This window comes from Nymphalis io, chromosome 18 (assembly GCF_905147045.1).
Source record: "Nymphalis io chromosome 18, ilAglIoxx1.1, whole genome shotgun sequence".
Taxonomy (NCBI): domain Eukaryota; kingdom Metazoa; phylum Arthropoda; class Insecta; order Lepidoptera; family Nymphalidae; genus Nymphalis; species Nymphalis io.
Window position 1 is genome coordinate 8,190,305 of NC_065905.1, and position 20,771 is coordinate 8,211,075.

Genomic DNA, 20,771 nt, shown 5'->3' on the forward strand with positions numbered 1-20,771 from the left:
ACGACAATATTAAATGTAACGTAACGTGTTTCACAATCAATTGTAAAGGCAATAACATACTATAATAATTCGCTACCTCCTTAAAATGATAGAGTAATACAAAAGTTTATTTGATTGCTGTCTGTAATACATTTATTAGCATAATTTTATATAGCTTTAGTATATTATAAATAAATAACATTTAAATACACTTTAATACATTAGGTTTTAAAAAGTTTTGCACTTAAAATTCGATTAAAAATAAGATGACGGGAAGTATCTAGTGATATTTACATATGAAAATATTATACCTGTAGGCACCAGTACAGTGTGGACACATCGAAAATTCAAACTGTGTTAAAAATACTAAAAAACAATTTAAAAACAACACTACGTTCATAATGAGGAAAATTCCCTTGTATTAAAGTTCGTACAACCTACTTTTCAGTCGTATAATTAAAACAGCATGCGGCCCTTGCTTGGTAGCCCGCTAATGAGCGAACAAGGAACCTCAGAAGCTAATGTAAGGCGAATCCATTCATAAGAAAGCGAGAAACAGATCGCAACGGGAAAATGCACCTTATATCTTAATAAATAAAGCGCGAAATCGGATAACCAGTTATTTTTCTTAAGTCTTTATAGTTGCGAATTAATTTCAATGGCTACTGTTTGGCACATGTGAAAATATCATGTTTCCATCAGTCAGCATTTCCTCTTTCTATGAAATTATATATTCTATATTATTTTATCTATAAATATATATACTTATTTATTTCCATAGCTAGGGTTTATGGTTTCACTCATTTCGAATACATCACGAAGGCATATTATCGAAATTTTAGAGTTCTCAAATCCTTACCGCCCCTTTCATACATTATCAGAATAACGTCAAACAGTGCCTTACTTCTAATAAAAAAAAAACAAATTAATACAAATAAAATAATTAAAGTTTATTTTCACGTATGCATTGATATATAAGTAACACAAAGTAGTCTAACAATTTGTTGTCTTTGTTACTTTGTGCTAAATAAAAAACACTTTCATTTCAAAACAAATAGAAATTTGAATAATATGTATCATACCAATATTATAAACGCGAAAGTTTGCGAGAACGGATGGATGGATTTTTGTTACTCTTACGCATAAACTACGAAAGGATTTGTACGAAATTTTAAATAGAGACAGCTTTTGCCATGATTTAAGCATAGACTACCTAACACCTATCCCTCCTTCACACGCGAGCGGAAGCTAGTATTTTATAAAAAATCATAATGTAATTTCTAAAATATAAACATACTAGTTAAATGTGTCTTAAATTAATGTATTTTATTAAAATATATATTTAAAAAAGATTTTTCTTTTTGATAATTTCGGTTTAAAATGGTCGACATACGCGTATGTGTCACCAAGGGCGAGTGACCACTCGCCCACAATTCTAGCAGCTGCGAGTCAATTCAGCCAATCAACAGCTATAATTACTAATTGCACTCAATGGAGTTTAATTTATACTTTTTTTCGTTCATTCGTTCATTGCTCAATCCATACGAGTATACGCGTCAATCCATACGCGTATATATGGTAACAAGATAATTATATCTTATAGTAATTATGCTATAAGAACTATAAAGGAAACTTAGAAATATTAAACGCGCATAAGTATTATATTATAACGTTTCATTTTACGTATAATTTTTTCATTAAGTTATTTTGTAATTCTCGAATTGGTTGTTTATTTTTTTTGTTTTTCTTTTACGTTTTATTACATCAGGACTCATTTTTGAACCGATTTACTTGGTGGTAGGGCCCCATCATATATTCTCTCATCATCAAGACATTTCGGTCAAATAACAAGTTGTTGTACTCCGGTTTAAAGGGTGAGTAAGCCAGTGTAACTACAAGCACATAAGACTTTACATTTCACTTTTTTATATGGCCTCTAATTTTATTTGTCCTAATTATAATTTTATAAGTCCGTTTTGTTTTTAAACAGACAATTACGATACACTCATTTTTCGTTTCTTGTTTTTTTAGGATGTCTGTGATGTACAATAAAGAACTATACTTTATTGTTTTTTATTCATATTGTAAACAACTGATTATATATATTACAGTCTCCATAATTTTTCAGATTAACACGTATTTATAATAAAAAAGGTACAATTAAAAGAAATAAAACTGTATAAAAATATGCGTAGAAAGTGTCTCTGGGTTTAGTGTAACTTGGATGAGGTATATATATATATATGTTTTATGTACATTTAACAATTCGAGACGAATTGTGTTTTTTAGCTATTAATTTTAATAGATGTGGGATGGTTCAAAAAGAACATTCATTATGAGGTCGCAGCTGTGATCGCCCGCATATTTAATCTAATAGATAACGGGTATATTCATAACATCTGACGTTCTAGCACTTCGATCCAGAAGTGTTATCAACGGAGTTCTTTGTGCATAATTCGTTAGAAATTATGCAATAAGCGATGTAACGTAATTTTCAACGTTATTTTTAAACTATACTATTAATTTATTTTTATTAAATTATTTCTTAGCCGAGATGGCCCAGTGGTAAGAACGCGTGAATGTTAACCGATGATCGTGGGTTCAAACCCGGGCAAGAACCACTGAATTTTCATGTGCTTAATTTGTGATTATAGTTCATCTCGTGCTTTACGGTGAAGGAAAACATCGTGAGGAAATCTGCATGTGTCTAATTCCACTGAAATTCTACCACAGGTGTTTCCACTAACTCCGCACTGGAGCAGCGTGGTACAATAAGCTCCAAACCTTCTCCTCAAAAAGGGAGAGCCCCTTCAGGAGAGAACCTTCAGCCCAGCAGTGGGACATTCACAGGCTGTTACGGATTTCTTAGAAGACGAGCGTTTTAATTTTTTTTTGGTTGGATTTATCACTTAAGTATAACGGACTATTGAGATGTGTGCAACAGCAAAAAGGATTTTCGTTTACGTTTCCCAATTCGTGAAATTCACACAGAAAACATTGTTATTTTCAATCATAATACTAGACTGCTTAAATCCAGTCTTGCAATTAGTGAAATGAGATAAATAACGCTGTGATACCGGAAGAGTAAGGTATAAAACATGGTTCTCATTGTTGTAAGTGCACGAGCGAAATGGTTTTGACTGGTGGTAGGGCTTTGTGCAAGCTCGCCTAGGTAGGTACCACCCACTCATCAGATATTCTACCGCAAAACAGCAATACTTGATATTGTTGTGTTCCGGTTTGAAGGGTGAGTGAGCCAGTGTAATTACAGGCACAAGGGAAATAAAATCTTAGTTCCCAAGGTTGGTGGCGCATTGGCTATGTAAGCTATGGTTGACATTTCTTACAATGCCCCGGTTTTGTTTATCAAGCAACTTAAATTATCATCATCATATATATAATTATCATCAATAGACGATTCAGCAATCGTTTTTTTTTAAAACAAGAAACTTGAGAGATCTGGTTTGAACTAGTTCGTTAGTAGAATAAAAAGGTTATTCGGAAATAGATATAGATTTTTTTATCAAAAGATTCTTTAATCACTGTTCCAGTAAAGATAACACTAAAAAACATCAGAAATTATAATTAATATCATACGAATGTACATTTCAAAAACATTTGACTACACCGGATGCGACGTATTGTCGGCCATTTTAGTCATTAACATATCAATTCGATGGATCGTTAATATTTTATAGGGCTTTTGAGTTTTATAGAATATTTTTAGATTTATAACTTTCCGAATATAACATTTAAATGGTTTTATTCTTTCTTTCATTAAAACTTTCATAAGGACTTCAGAATTCTTTAGTTTTTCTTTTTTCGCTGTTGTCTATGAAAAACAAAATTGTAGATATATAAAAATATAAAAAACTTATTCAATTGTAAATAAACAATACTTTTTTTTTACAATTAAACATTTTTTATGACAAAACTCTTTACAAATAATTAGCAACGCGATGATAAATAAAAAAAAAAAAACATCATTCAACCCCATTCTACATCCGCGACTCGATCAATCATTCCATCGGAAAAAAAACATTCGTTCATCCGTCTTGTATGAAATAGAACATGACAGCTAGTGAGGCATGCTGCATCAATATATCGGGAATCGAACCGCTAAATTATGCCGATGTGATATTTACATAAACATAAGTTAGAGAAAGAAATTATGAACCATTTTTTTATATCTAACCATACCTATTTCGTCGAACAGTAGAGTAATAAATAAAAAGAAATTAATGTGTATTATTATATATTCAGTTTTTTTTTTTTTTAAACACAATAGTTCCAAAAGCGCAAAGGTAAGGTTCTAAATCATACCGGAGACAGAAATAGGCTAATAACTTGCTACGTTAACGATAAACAAATCACTTAACTAAGTAATAAGTCATTTACTTAATTTATAACTTTATTATGTATTACGTGTCTCGCTTGAAATATTATTTGGAATTCCGAGTTGTTTATTTTGATACAGAAAATAGAATCCAGCGGAGCATAGTCTAATAGATAGTATTTATGGGGGTGTGTTAAGGCATATAATAAAAACTAGCGATAGCAGTAACCTGAGATCACAAACATCGGCAAAATTCACATTTTCTTTGGTATTTCAAAACCCTATTCGTCGTTTTTCAGTCGATCACTACTGGTACTTAGATTTTATTAATGACTGGAGCCGAATTCAACTAATTTATGATTCAATTCCGATCCAACTTTGAATCATCTGTATTTATTCGAATCGGAACCGAACCGATATGATGTTAATATATAACGTTGTGTCAAAACCAAACTTTATTTTTAACTCTTATAATAATAGTTGATAATTAAATGAAATAATAGGAAAACGGAAAAACGGCAACGATCACGCTTCGATTCGATTGCGATAAAGTGACAATTTGTTAGTAGAATTGGTGTTTTTCTAGTAGGGTTGCTTTAATATTTTTTTTTTTTTTATAGATAATACTTATAATAAAAACATTGTGAGAATATAATGATCGCTAATACGATAGCACCATTAAAAGTTGTTACTGTTCACAAAACTACGCCGGAAAACACCACCACAGATTAAAACACCATCGATAGATTGCTTTGTATTTACAAACTTGTGGTACCCAAGCACGTGTTTTATGATTTATGGGCTAAGTTATATGTGTGGAGAAATGTTATTACGTATTTGGGTGGTCTTAAGTAGTCGCAGGTTAAATGTGAGACTTAACGCATTGATGCCCCATAAAATCTAGAACTTTCCAGTATTTTATGTTTTAAAGAAAAAAGTATTATAAGTTAGTTGGAAAACGATTGCAATCTTTCTTTATTCATTTGCAGAATTAGGTACAGTTGTGTAACATATAAGGATTTAAATCCTAAGCTTACAACAACCCTGGAAAAACGCAATTACGCGTTTCTTCCACATGAAGTGGGGGTATACCCACTAAAAAACCAGCGGTACGTTCACCGTCTTTTCAGGGGGCGGCACGGGATCCCTTGTTCATACTACCGTGTCAGAGGAGACCACTGAAGATTGCATGGTCGATTGAATAATAATAATATATTTTTTTGGAGCTTAATTTAACAATTAGTTGTCGTAAGAGTTGAAACTGCATTAACATGGCCAAAATTATTGATAATTTGGCTAATAGAAATTAAATGTAATAATATTGTATTTTATTGCGAGTTATATTTCTAAAGTGAGTTCATAGTTTGTAGGCCTCCATTTTGTACAGATTGGCTTCTATTGACACGCTGCAATAGCTAGCAAATCAATAAATATCGTGACTTGACTATACTCTGTTGAGCCTAATAGTAATCACTTTGAGCCCTTTATATTTATATAACTACATAAGTAGTCTTTTGAAGTCAAAGATGATAATCCGAATGCCAAAATCCAATATTTTTATTCTACATTACATTTCATTTTTGACATTTAAACTTAATTAATAGTATATTTTTAAATGACATAAATTAATTTTTATGACAGCAGATGAGTTTTTATAACAGCCTCGATGTAATCCCTTGGACTAAGGTACAGCGAACGTCAATCCCCAGCATGGCGATTTTGCTTTGCATCACCAGCGGAGTACCACAGAGGGAGGGAAGAGGGGAAAATGTTGACTTTTTCGCCGTGAGAGCGCATACCTGTGTTTTCTTGGCATTAAACTCAACAAGATTATCAGAGCCCCATTTGGCGATGAGCTCTAACGTCCTATCGAGTTCAATGACAAGATTCTTCCGCCTTTCCTCAATTTCCGCTCGCCCAGCCACTGCGCGTCAGTGGTATCCACCATGCACTGTACTATCGTCTGCATAGCAATGTATGTTCCCAAGAGAGAGCATATCATTGATATGCAAAAGAAAGAGTGTGGGAGATAGCACAGATCCCTGGGGGACCCCAGCATTCAATACATATATATTACTGGTGGTAGGGCTTTGTGCAAGCTCGTCTGGGTAGGTACCACCCACTCATCAGATATTCTACCGCAAAACAGCAATACTTGATATTGTTGTGTTCCGGTTTGAAGGGTGAGTGAGCCAGTGTAATTACAGGCACAAGGGACATAAAATCTTAGTTCCCAAGGTTGGTGGCGCATTGGATATGTAAGCGATGGTTGACATTTCTTACAATGCTAATGTCTAAGAGCGTTGGTGACCACTTACCATCAGGTGGCCCATATGCTCGTCCGCCTTCCTATTCTATAAAAAAAAAAAAAAAAAAAAAAAAAAAAAAAAAAAAAAAAAAAAAAAAAAAAAAAAAAAAAAAAAAAAAAAAAACAGAATTGTGAAGCGCAACCATCAACTAAAATACGAAGGCTACGCTTGTGTAGGAAGCTGGCAATCCAGGTGCATAGCTGAGCAGGCAGACCATATGCCGGCAGCTTGGAGAGAAGACTCCTGTGCCAGACCCTGTCGAAAGCCTTGGAGATATCGCGGCTGACAACCAACGATTCTCCATGCTTGTCGATAGCTTCACCCCAGAGGTGCGTTACGTACGCTAGAAGATCACCTGTGGACCGTTTTGGTCGAAACCCGTATTGACGATCATTAATTAAAGAGTGATCTTCTAGGTAATGGATCAGTTGGTTGTTTAAAATCCGTTCCATCACCTTACAAAGTACTGAGGTGATAGCTATTGGCCGATAATTTGCCGGGTCAGACCGATCCCCTTTTTTGGGAACCGCTTGCACATTAGCTCTTCTCCAAGCCTCCGGCACACTTCCCGAAGAGAGAGAAAAATGGAACAGGCGCGTTAACACAGGAGACAGCTCCGCTGCGCACTTCTTCAGCACTATGGCTGGTATTCCATCGGGACCGCTAGCTTTCCGTACATCAAGTGATTGCAGCTCCGCACGCACATCACGTTGCCTAATTTTAATGTCAGGCATCGTATGGCCACATGCAGGTATTGTAGGTGGCAGTGCACTACAATCATCGATGACGGAATTTTCGGCAAAGAGTTTAGCCAGGAGATAAGCTTGATCTTGCGGACTGTGAGCTAGCGATCCGTCCGGATTTCTGAGCGGTGGCAGCGAAGGTTGGCAGAAATTGTTTTGCACAGACTTGGTCAGACGCCAGAAGCTACGGGAGCCCCTAGGATGCGAAACAAGGTCATGACCAATCTGTACAATGCGCTGTGCATCCGCTCTCGTGTATGTCTTTCTACAGGACTTGGAATTTTTATTATAGTTTGCTTTCAGTGAGTCAATGTTAGATGCCCCGCTAATGCAGCCGTTAATCCACTTGCGATATGCCGCCTGCTTAGCTGATACAGCATCGGCACATTCACGAGTGAACCAACGGTTACGCGTACTCCTACTGACGAGATCTGAGCTAGGAATGTAGTATTCCATTCCCAGCATGATCTCGCCAGCAACAGCAGCGGCACCAGCTGTCGGGTCATTCCCACTGAAGCAACGTTCCTTCCAAGGGACCGACGCATAGTAATCGCGCCTACCGTCCCAATCCGCCGACTTATAGTGCCAAACGCGACGTTTGCATACCGCTAGTGGCGGCAGCTTGGCCTGTGGCACTCTGGTAGAAATAAGGCTGTGATCCGAAGAGCCAAGAGGAGCCTGAACCACAACCTGACATTCCACCGGGTGAGAAGTCAGCAGAAGGTCCAGTAGAGAAGGTGCTTGCCCATCAATGTCTGGGATCCTGGTGGGCTGATCAACCAGTTGGGTCAAGTCATGTGTGAGCTCTCTCAAAGCATGAGCAGTCCTTCCAGCATGGTCAGTTTTGAGGGATTTCAACCAGGATTCGTGGTGAGCATTAAAATCCCCCAAAAACACCAATTCCGCGTTAGGAAATTGCTCTTGCGCAGCATCTGCCACCCGACTAAGATGGTCAAATAATCGGCTTGTCTCCAAGTCACCATTGTGGGATCTGTAGAGGCACACGTAGACTCGGCTCTGACGAACCAGGTCCACACGTACCACCAACATGGAGAAGGAGGGGTCCTCCAAGCAGCGCAGTCGGTGACAGCAAACATCCGTCCTGACGAACAAGCATACTCCGGCTTTCGCTTTGAAGGATTCTTCAAGCGTGTAGCCGGGATAATTAAGGTAGCTGGTATCGGCAGGACGGAGTATTTGTGTCTCCGTGAGAAACAACATTGCTGGCCGTGCTGTCTCGAGATGGTGGTGGACAGCGTTGAGGTTAGTGTGGAGTCCTCGGATGTTAGAGAACTCGACCTCAAACAGCGAGGGTATGGTGGGGGTGTGCACCGCTGTACGACCGTTATTTCTGTTTTGTTGCGCCATTTGGGAAAAATAGAATGGAAAAGAGACGTGAAGCGAGCGATGTATTGCCACGATAGGGATGGGCAAAGCGTGGAGGCGTGTTTCCCCAAGTGGTTGCCAACAGGGAAAATACACTGACCCGCCGGACGGAAGGGCCCCCGAACCCCCCCGGAAGTGGCCGCCGGGACCCCACCTACCGGTCACCAACCGGCACGACGGTCCACCCCGAGATTATGCGTGGCCTGGTGGGGCAGCCTCACGAGCTGGTTAGGCACGCTCGGGCCCCTGTACTATGCCACGGGCGGCCAGCGGAACAGCCGTTACTTCGGGTCTCCCTGTCCGGCAGGTCAATACAGTTTCCCCCGGCATTGGTTCAACAGCCGTCTCCAATTGGACCAACACCCATCGCGGCAATACTCGCTTGGGCTCTGGCTGTACGCTGGCTGACCTCGAAACGCGGCTGCAAGCCACTTCACGAGTTTTTCACCATGCGTACGGTGGTAACAAGCCAGGCGGATGTTAGCATCCTACCACCAGATGAGCAGATGGTCGCTCAGATATCCCTTAGTCGCCTCTTACGACACCCATGGGAAAGAGAGGGGCAGTGAAATGTATTCTTTCTCCGTCACTGCACGGATAAATATTGTACTATATTATTACTTTTTATATATACATTGTAAATATTGAAATCTATATTTATATCTAATTCTATACATTCTCCTTACAAGCTTTTCTTCGACGTTATTAAAATATTATTTCTAAAAAATAAATTATGTTTGATTTAATAATATAAAACTAAATATTAACTTGTTAATCAATATCAGTACTAAACAAATTCAGTTTAACTATCAATTGTATTCGTAACCATTTACTGCCATCTGTTGATCAACGCTGGAACTAAGATACTGTTACAGTCTTATCTTGCTTATATAGTACTCGTAAACTTCCACTAGATGTCGGATAAGAGGTGAATGGTGATTTTAAATTACTTAATTCTTTTAAAGTAAGAACCATTTCTTTTAAAAAATTTAGGAAAAATAAATATTATTAATTTAATAGTCTACCTACAGTTCGTTACACAATAATTTCGTTATTTATGTGCTCCTGTCAGCGATAGATGGCGTTGTAATGGACGCGTTTGAAAATATAAGAGAAATATTTTAATTTCAATTTGTAGATATTCATAAAAAACCACATAGGCAATATTAATACTTTTCTATCACACATTAAAAAAAGTTTCATTTAAAAGGAATAATTTAATGTATAAACTAGAAACAAAAATTAACGTGATTCGCTTAATCATAGAATTCCAAATTAGTAACTCTCTTTGACCTTCAAACAGTAAACAATGGTATTGTTAGTAATTCACCAACGCAAAACCTTCAGACGATTACAATAGATAGCTCAAAGTACCACTAACATAAATCATACAAAATAAATGATTTTTACAGTACCTAAATATATTTTTTTGTATACATGTACTTAAAATGGCTTTAATGTAAATTATATAAAATACGATGATTCCTCTGATATTACAACATAAATAAAATGAACATAGCGTTATGCAAAAACCACTTAATATGGAACTTTTAATTTACTTAGGTTTACAGTTGATGGAAATGACGGAATTAGCGGAAATAGAAACCTACTGTATTAAATCTAGAAATATGTGTAATTTCATTTACATGTTAAAAGTATCAATACAGTGTTATATATTAAGAGTATCCAAGACATACCTTGACTGTGACATCGTAACAGACGCAAGGTCAAGTGACATACAATAAGACCTCTTATTATTAATCTTTGGATTATTCGATTAATGGCCATAAAGAGCAAATTAGCGTTTCGCATTTCAATTTAACTGATATTAGTATATATAGTCTGTGGTCAATGTTCGCTCATTTATTAATCTGTGGTGTTTAAGAAAGGTTGTTTAGACGAATTTTATTGAATTTGACTTGAAAAAAGTAATGTTATTCAATCGGGTTTCTGTTCGCATATGTTACTCGATATTGTCACCAATTGTGAAATCTTTTTATGTTTTTATCCAAAATAAAATCAACGGCAAATATGTTTTGATCCCAACATCGAAGGTATAAGTGATTTAAAAGTTATGGTCAATTAAACAATTGTTTTACATATTATCGTTACAAACAAATCTAAAAGTATGTTATTTTGTGTCGCCAAATATTGTCTGTACTGTTAATAAAATAAATACTGATTGCATTGTTTTCATCTGTGCTTTTGAGTAATATAGGATCTCTGTATTTCCGATAGATGGTGGCGGGTATTGTTTATATACAGTAAATATTTTATACAAAACTAATTTAGCAATTACTATATAGACAACGGTAGTGATATAAATAGTAATGTAGGACAGACGGCTTGGCGCCCGCCCAACCTCGCAGACGAATTGGTACAGACAGAACAAAAAATACTTTTCAAATATTTCTAAATTTGTAATAAGTATATTCTAATGATATTCATTTAAAAAAGAAGATTTTAATTCTATTTTTAATTTGCAATAAAATTTATTTCTGTCGTTGCGTCGATTGAAATATTACAAGGTCGCTTCACTTGTTACAAAAATATATCAAAACTCAATCTTAATTCGATCCGGAGTTGTTATCTTCAAAAATAAACAAAATTTATAACAAATAACTTTAAAATGATTTCGGCCAATCACAAGGACTAACCAATAGTACAGGAGATATACAGTGCATAAATTCGCGCGCCAACACTGATCAACTCACAGTTCCCTCACCCTCACAGTCAGATTGTACGGCAATCCGACACAACCGACGAGGTCACAGTTAGGTATAATGATAAATGGCCGGGCTGTAAATAAATATCCTGGGACATTATTCACACAAGGCCATCTGATCCCAAGCTAAGCAGAGCTTGTACTATGGAAACTAGACAACTGATATACTACATATACTATTTTCTTTTGTAAATACATACTTTTATAGATAATTACACGCAGACTCAGGACAAACGGACATGTTCATGCACACAAATGTCTGTCCTGGGTGGGAATCGAACGCACAACCTTCGGCGTAAAAAGCAAGTATCTACAAACCACTCCATCCGGCCCGTCAACGTCTGTATACGTCATGAGTTATCAATATTAGTAGAAATCTGTAATAACGAAACATCAAAAACTAAGCCATATTTATAGCTAAATAAACACTTCTAACATTATATTCGTTTCATTTGACTTGCCTCAATAATCTAGCAAATTTAACTAAGAATACTTACTCGCATCTCAAGGCTTCAAGACGAGTTGGGTCAATAAATAAAAAAATATTAAATAACAATACATTTCTACATTGCGATAGTAGTATCAATACAATAGTAGTAGTAAAAATCAGTGTAATGTGATATGTATGCAACATATCACATTACACTGATTTTTATGATTAATTATTAAACTTCATAATACCGCTGACACGTAAATTATTTCAAAGTAAATAAATACGTCACCTTAAGTAATATTGTGTGTATTTTATAATATTATTAAATTATCGTCTTTAATTACATTATTAAAATAACAGTAGTCACTTCAGTACGTCATTTCAAAACTTTAGTTTTTCCATACACTATTTTAAACCATAATATTATTATCATCAGTAGCTTATCAACTTTTCATTATACGTCATCAGAGATATGCTTTTTTGAATACTACATTAAATATAAACAAAGGTAGATTTATTTCACAATTTAAAATAGTAAAGTGACAACTCGTAAATGTTATTGGTGGTAGGGCTTTGTGCAAGCCCATCCGCGTAGGCCACTCATTATATATTCTACCCCGGTTAGAGGCACAACAATACTAAGCCTTAATTAAGGCTTAGCGAATGAGCCAGTTTAACTACATGCACAAGGGACATAACATCTTAGTTCCCAAGGTTCGTTGGGTAAGTATGGAATGCTTAATATTTCTCATATTCTTACTTACCATCAGCTGTTCATTACACCATTCTATCCTATTTCATAAAAAAATGTCACAGCTAATCTAATATAGAGATTGGCCGAGTAAGTTATATCTTTTATAGAAATAACAATAAAACGTTTATCTCCGTGCAAATTTACTTAGTATTAGGAGATATAAAACAGTATATATATACATATATCCTTTTAAATCGAACATTAGAATTATTTACACCTACATACAATACACTACACACAAAAAATACATTTCTGCTGTCTGTACGATCGCTACGGTCAGTGGACCTAAGTATGAATTTAGTACTAAATTGTTACGACGCAATAAATTATATCTCCAAGATGTTTTGTTAAATAGGTTAATTTTTATTCGCATTGTGTTCCACGAACTTAAAAGTGTTGGGACTTTTAGAAGGTCATCTTGCCGTTCAAAAACCCTTTCAAAACATTTGAAGAAAACCGACTCCAAATACTGAACGGACAAAGCCAAAATCGGAGAGAGAAACGAATAAGAAACTCACTTTTAAATTAGTACACGTGTAAGATATACAAACTATTGATTCTCTCTTTGGTGTGGTGGATAGCTTATAAACACATCTCGATGTTCATCAGTTACCCGCATTGAACTTAAATACATGCCTCTGTCATACACATCACAATTACATAACAAATAAACCAACTCTATAGAAAGGGTCTTCAGTATGAGCGATAAAAAAACACCTTCGAAGCCGAAATAATGCGCGGCCCCCTCAACTTAACGCTTGACGGTGTTGTCTAGTTTATAATTATACCTATGATCCTTAAGGTGAATTTATGTAGCTAATAATAGTCCTCAAGAAATCAATTACTTATTTTTTTGAGATTAGCGCTATCAAACATACAAACTATATATTTTATTACTTTTAAATTTTATTGATAATATATTTTGTATTTAATGTAAATGTTATGTTGAGTAGTTGGTTTAATGCAGTTATATAAACAGGATCAGCGAAAACGTTTCAACTCATCGAAGCCTTATATATATAAGCAGTAATGCGTTTTATTTAATTTGAAAAAAATAACACAGACAAGTCTAAATTATGTCCTCCAGACTGATTTCGGCCACGGCGGCCAATCTCAAGAGAGATTAGCCAACTGCGCAGGAGATATTATAGTGCACAAGTGTGTGCGCAAACACAGGCGTACTCTCAATTCTCTCACTCTTATAATCCGATTGGACGGCAATCCGACACGACTGAAAAGAGTTCAAGCGCAGCACAACGGCTTTACGTGCTTTCCAAGGCACGGGAGTGTGCACACTTTCAACTTCCAAACTCGGGTTGCTACTGTGAACCTTCGACAGAAACATTGAGACATAATAATTGGGACATACAATTTATGTATTTTTTTATGTAAGAAGGAGCAAACGAGTCGGTGGCTAACCTGATGGAAAGTGACTACCACCGCCCATGGACACCTGCAACACACGAGGTCTTGCAGGTGCGTGGCCGGTCTTTAAGGAGTACGCTCTTTTCTTGGTCGAGGTTTCTATGTCATATCGGTTCAGAATAGTCGCCGGCGAAAGCTGGTTTCAAAGAATGGTTGTGTGAGGCAGTAAATGCCTTAAAAATCGCGCTGCTGTGGATTTCCAGACATCGAGATGTCATGTATAAAAAAGACAATCTTATAATATAATTAAGTAAGTAGCAGCCTTTAAACATCCCGCTGTAGAGCTAAGGCCTCTTTTCCTATCGAGAAAAGTTTTGGAGCTCATCAAACTGCTGCATGTAGATGGAAACACATAGGTCAGTTTTATCCTTACCTTAGTACAACTTATTAAAAGCAGTAACAGCATTATATACATAAATACATAATATTGATTTAAATTCGAAAAATGTTGATCCCGTTTATGTGAAATTATAAAATGAATATCCTTAAAAACCGGATTCCATAAAAGGAAGGGAGAAAGGCGGATTCTATCATCAATTAAACGTAATATTTATTTACATTCCTGACGGCGACCTCGACAACGGTACACGGGAACCAGTTCTGCGCGTGCGCAGGTGAAAAATTATACTTATCGTTAGACACGATGACCTCTTAATGTGGCAGAATCGAATAAGAACTCTTTATCGAGTTTATCGTAAAATAAATATAGATAAAAAATATAAAATTTACTCATATTTATTTATTTTTAATTTTATAAAACCTTTTAAAGTCACATTAGTGACATATTGACTATGTATAGTTGAAATTATTATTTAAGTAGTCATAAAGTAAAATAAAAGCCCGAGAATGCTTCACGGCTGGACATAAGTCTCCTCTTCTCATAAGCTAGTCTTAAGGAATGAAAAAAAAAAACAATAGCAGGCTTTTCAAGGGACATACCGAACACTGTACTGCCATATTTAACGCGCAGTATTTATCGATCTTGGCCACGTAAACATTATACAGTAAGCCCAGAATCCAGTGACATATTCTAGAAGCCGTAATACATTTAGATATTAGAATCTCAAATAGGATGTAACGTTTGCCGAAGTTATTTCGAATGAAATAATATCATTGGATAAGGGGACATCCTAAATATTTAAAGTAACTATTAATAGTGTTGATGTGTTTAAAAATAATTTAACCTTTGTTTAGTTCTCTGAACTCGACTAACGGTTCGGTCGATCAACCCGGCGGCCTTATTAGAACTATAATGAATGCAAACGTACGGTCAGATCGCATATTGCGCCGTATTAGGAAATGTTGAATTATTGAATGCGTTCATGAAGCGGAGATAAAGTTTTAAGCACATTAATACATTCATTTTTATAAAATAGGTAGGCGGTCGGTCAAATGGTCCACCTCATGGTAATTGATCACCAACGCAATTGAAGTCGGTGCTGAATGAAATTGGAACGATTTATTACATCGCCAATGCGTCAAACTTTGCGAAGTAAGATGTTATGTCTCCTTGAGTTTGTACTCAGGCTCAATCGCCTTTAAACTGGAACAGAACAATACTAAGTATAGCTGTTTGGTGGCAGAATATGTTATAGTGTGAGTCATATCTACATTATATTCAATAATAAAAACTAAAGCTAAAGGGGGTAAGACCTCGTTCCCATTTGAGAGGAAGGTTTGGAACTTACCCCACCACGTTGCAATGCGGGGTGTTGGATACTTATTTTTTATCGCAGAGGACGAGGTATATTACAAATGCAAATTAAGTAAATTAAAATTCAGTTATACTTGTCAAGGTTGAACACGCAATCTTCGGTTGGAATTCACGTGTTTTAACCGCTGTCATCTCGGCTCTTAAATATATTGCAATTTCTAAATATTATGAAAGCGAAGATATGTATCGGGCTTGTTAAACAATAATCAATTACGTATTCTAATAAAAGTAGACTGCAATATGACATTAATAGGACAAAAAATACCAAGTCTTCCTTGGTAGAAATAGGCTAGAAGATTTGTTAATTTAACACTGTTTATAAATATCGCCGTCAAGGCAGCAGGCACCATACACTCTCATGTACTAGTTCGTAAGTCTCTTGATAATTAACCCAAGTTATATTTAAAATAAAATAAAAACACAAAGACTTGGCAACACTGTGCAGAAACGACTTATTTTTAAACTAGGTTACAACTATTTCCTCGCTCGAATCGCAGTCAATTTAACCAAAAGAATTTTGTTTAAACTTTAACAAGTTAAGCAATAATGTTCGTTTAGTGAAACTATTAAAAATACATTCTTATTGATTTAAGACAATTCAAATATAGACATTTCTGCTCTTATAAAATGCTCTGGAAATAAGAACAAAAAATAGTAATGGATATAAAGATAATAAAAGAAAAACTATAAGAAAATCAAGAGAGATTTAAATTTTTCCGCTTATTTTAACTGCAATATTAAAAAATTTAAAAGTATATTATATTTTATATATTTTTCACACATGATAAATAGATTTATGTAAAACTTTAACATTTGTAGTTGAGTAGAGAACCTTTGAGTAAAATTGTAAAAGAAAGTACAGGCTTGACAGGCATTATGTAGGTTTTCTCACGATGTTTTCATTTAACGCCGAGCAGGAGATAAATTAGGAAAATACATTAAGCACACGGAATCCGGGAATCGGGCTTGCACGGGAATCAAACCTTGGTTAAAGTTTCTCGTGTTCTAGCCACTCGACCATCTCACCGCTTTAAGTGATAAAAGCAACAAAATAAAATAAATCAAGTCCCTTATGTACTACGTATTAATAATATAGAACAAAGGAAATAAAAACGTGTCTATTTCAGAATACTTCGAATCCGAATTCAGAACTTATAAAACTCCACTCTTCTGACAATAGTGATAATTTTTCCCACATTGTTTCGACTAGTCTTCAGAAAGAATACGAATACATTGCTACGCTCCAATCCAGCTGAAAGTCCTCCAAACGAACTCTACAAAGGTCAAGGTTGTATAACCTTGCAATGCAGCATCCGAGGTTAGGTTTGCCAGTATTTCGCTTTTCCCCGGACACATGTTAAAATCCCCCAAACTTGTTTTATATACAGCAGCAAATAGGCTTCCTGATGTTAAGTCGCCTTTTTCAATAGAAAAACAGCAAGAAGTGTATAAATCACTTCTTACTTCGTCAAAGCACCGCCATCGCCAACCACAGGATCTAAGCATTGAAAGAAAACCAAACAAAACGGTTCTACATATACCATATATGTATATGTATATACAAATCGATAAATATATCGAACCCGTCTTTTTTCTATCACGTGTGCTAAGTAAAAAAGTTGAAGTCAATATGTTTATTCAATATATACATACACTTACGTTACACTTGCTTATCGATATTCAAAAATCTACCACAGGTTAGTTTAGAAACAGCTCAAACTTTAGAAGATACGAGGACATGAAACAATGATATTTACTTTATTCCTTCCCCATCGATAATTTGTTTTACAATAAATTATATTTTTTTCTTAATATATGTTTTTGATTTGATTCATTTCTTTTTTAAAAACATATTATTTCGCTACCCATCTATTGTTAAATTTTAGAAAGTCACAACAAATAAATTACTTAAATGGGTTATATTAACTTTATATTACTAATTAAAAACGTTTAATTAAAAAAAAACTGAAATTTCTATTTCATTTGTTATTTTTAGTAGCTATTAAAATACTATATTAATTTGTTTTTCGCATATTTTAATTGATATAAAGACTTTCTAAATGTTTAACACTCAAAAAACATTTTATTTCGTATACAAATTTTATTTATTCTCATGGTAACCCTACATCATCCCCCACCCGTCATAACTCCCACTACAATTACCTATATACGTAGCTGCTGACTTGCGTTAGAATAGAATTTCGGCGAATTGAATTTAAGAACCTTTTCAAATAACAGAATATTTAAAAAGGTTTGGCATTTTATTAATAAAATATGCCTGCTTTTCTTACAGTAGGGCTTCTTTTTTTTATAGAATAGGAAGGCGGATGAGCATATGGGCCATCTGATGGTAAGTGGTCACCAACGCCCATAGACATTGGCATTGTAAGAAATGTTAACCATCGCTTACATCACCAATGCGCCACCAACCTTAGGAACTAAGATGTTATGTCCCTTGTGCCTGTAATTACACTGGCTTACTCACCCTTCAAACCGGAACACAACAATAGCAAGTACTGCTGTTTTGCGGTAGAATATCTGATGAGTGGGTGGTACCTACTCAGACGAGCTTGCACAAAGCTCTACCACCAGTAAAAGTGTAAAAGTTCTGTAAGAACAAATTCGAAACTCACCACAGAATAAAGTCGTGAAATGTCAGAAAGTGATATGCGACATTGACCGTAATAATTACGAAATTACGCATCAAAATTGTATATCACCATAAGTCGAATGTCAATATTCTTAGTGTTCATTGAGTTTTTACATAACATCAATGCTGGACAGGCGAAATATACAATATGTATTGAATTACAATGCCAAAGTAGAAACTGTAAATACAATGTCTATAAATTTTTTTATAGTCATTACGCATATTTATTTATATATTTGTGGAACAAATTTAGTACTACCAAGAGTCAAGGCTCACAGTCTCTAGATATTACTTCCTTTTTAAATTTAATATATGAAACATCCCATTGGCGCCTCTTGGTACTAACAACGATAAGACCGATCGCGTGCGGCTTACTATATACATATTAATAATAATAAGAAGTATTTATTTTATTCATGAAACTCAATGTATATATATGTTTGTTTTACTCAATATTTATTCTATTGTTGTTTTTTTATTATAAATTCTCTTAATAAAAATCACATCTCCGGCCATCAAATATTTTTTATTATGTCATTTCATTATTTATTATATAAACAAATTTATAATAAAATAATTACATTAAATAACACAAGTGCCAAGTCATCATTAGATTTCACAATGCAATTCGGTCAATAACAAGTTTACAATGCCGTTGTGATTTTGAAATTCTTTACTTTTTTAATGTCGTCATTAAACCGATTTATTAAAAGGAGGTTTTATCACATTTTGTTAATTTACGTAAAAAACCTATATTTGTAATTTGTTATCAATTTAAATCAATTCTTACTCGTAGTTATCGCCAATGTCACACAGGATGGAGACACGACTGTGTTTATTAGTTTAGTTTATGCTATGGCGTTATTATAAAAATGTCACTCATAAGCATGATATTGCCATATAAAAAAAGGTGATACTTCATTATAAATTTCAATATATATAAAAATTGTAATGTAAATTTGTAATATATTGAATAAAATATTGTTACGATGATATATAAAGGATTTAGGTCAGATATCTCATCGAAGCCGAGGACACTTCTCCCTTTGGCAAACGTTCGACAGAAAAATCCGTAGCAAGAATAAAAAAAAGTTAAATTGTTTATTTATACAATTATATTGATTGGCATTACGCCTAACATAAAATCCTTAGAAGATTAAAAGGTTGTAAGTAATATGACAGTTCTATGGTATTATGTCAATTTATTTTTGAGATTAACGCATTTTTAAGAGAGATTAATGTCAAAACCGAGTATTATACGTACATGTTATTCAATAACGAATGGTATTCATGAAGTCATAGAAATAAATCCGATTAAAGTACACTTGGAATATTCTAAGGAATTAAGGTACGGTAGATATATCTATTGTAATATTACAAGGGATAAACGAAGCAGTAATTTAATACTTTGGATTTTTTTTATAGTATAGGTACATATATCGTACGCCTACGAACATGTGGGGTACCTGATGCTAAGTCACCAACACCCATAGACATTGGCATTGTAAGAAATGTTAAACATCCCTTACATCGCCAATGTACCACCAACCTTGGGAACTAAGATGTTATGTCTTTTGTGCCTGTAATTACACCGGCTCACTCACCCTTCAAACCGTAACACAACAATACCAAGCACTGCTGTTTTGTGGTAGAATATCTGATGAGTGGTTGGTACCTACACAGACGAGCTTGCACAAAGCCCTACCACCAGTAAAAAAAGGTCTTAAATATAACTAGCGATTTACCTGCATCATAATTCAAAATGGCCAAGTACCAATTTCCTTAGCTCTCTACAAAAAAGAAAGTTTTTCCTACAAACTCTCATACCCTTCATAAATAACTTACGGGTTCCATTTTTAAAAATGAATCCATAGTGCTTACTCGTATGTTAATTTGCATGATGTTTGTTTGAGTTGCGATATGTAAGTCAATAGGTTATTCTTTTATATATTTAGATATACAATACGTTACCGGAAGATTGTAAAGAGAGTTAGTTTATAATAAATGTTGCCAGATTGAAAAATTATGATCGGCGCATATTCTTTTAAATTATTATAAAGCAACTGTTTTTACAATTTTTTGGTAACTTATACACAGTTATCTGTACTAATAATAATAATAATTTGCCTTTATAGCAAAAGCAACTGTCTGCCATCTGTTACACATTCACGGCCAAAACTTTGAATCGATTTTGATCAAATTTGGTATGAAGCAAGCTTGAACCCCAAACGAACATAGATTTTTATACCCAACACGAGCAAGAGCAATATACGGGCAAGAGGGGGCATCCTCTCCCTAAAACGCGGGCGAAGCCGCT

At 34.9% G+C, this 20,771-nt stretch overlaps 1 protein-coding gene across 2 annotated transcripts in view; it reads right to left on the reverse strand.

The window, feature by feature from the left end:
- Positions 1 to 20,771, reverse strand: part of LOC126775422 (rho GTPase-activating protein 27-like) — a 126,245-nt gene that overhangs the window by 47,122 nt on the left and 58,352 nt on the right. The gene's annotated exons all lie outside the window — the stretch shown is intronic.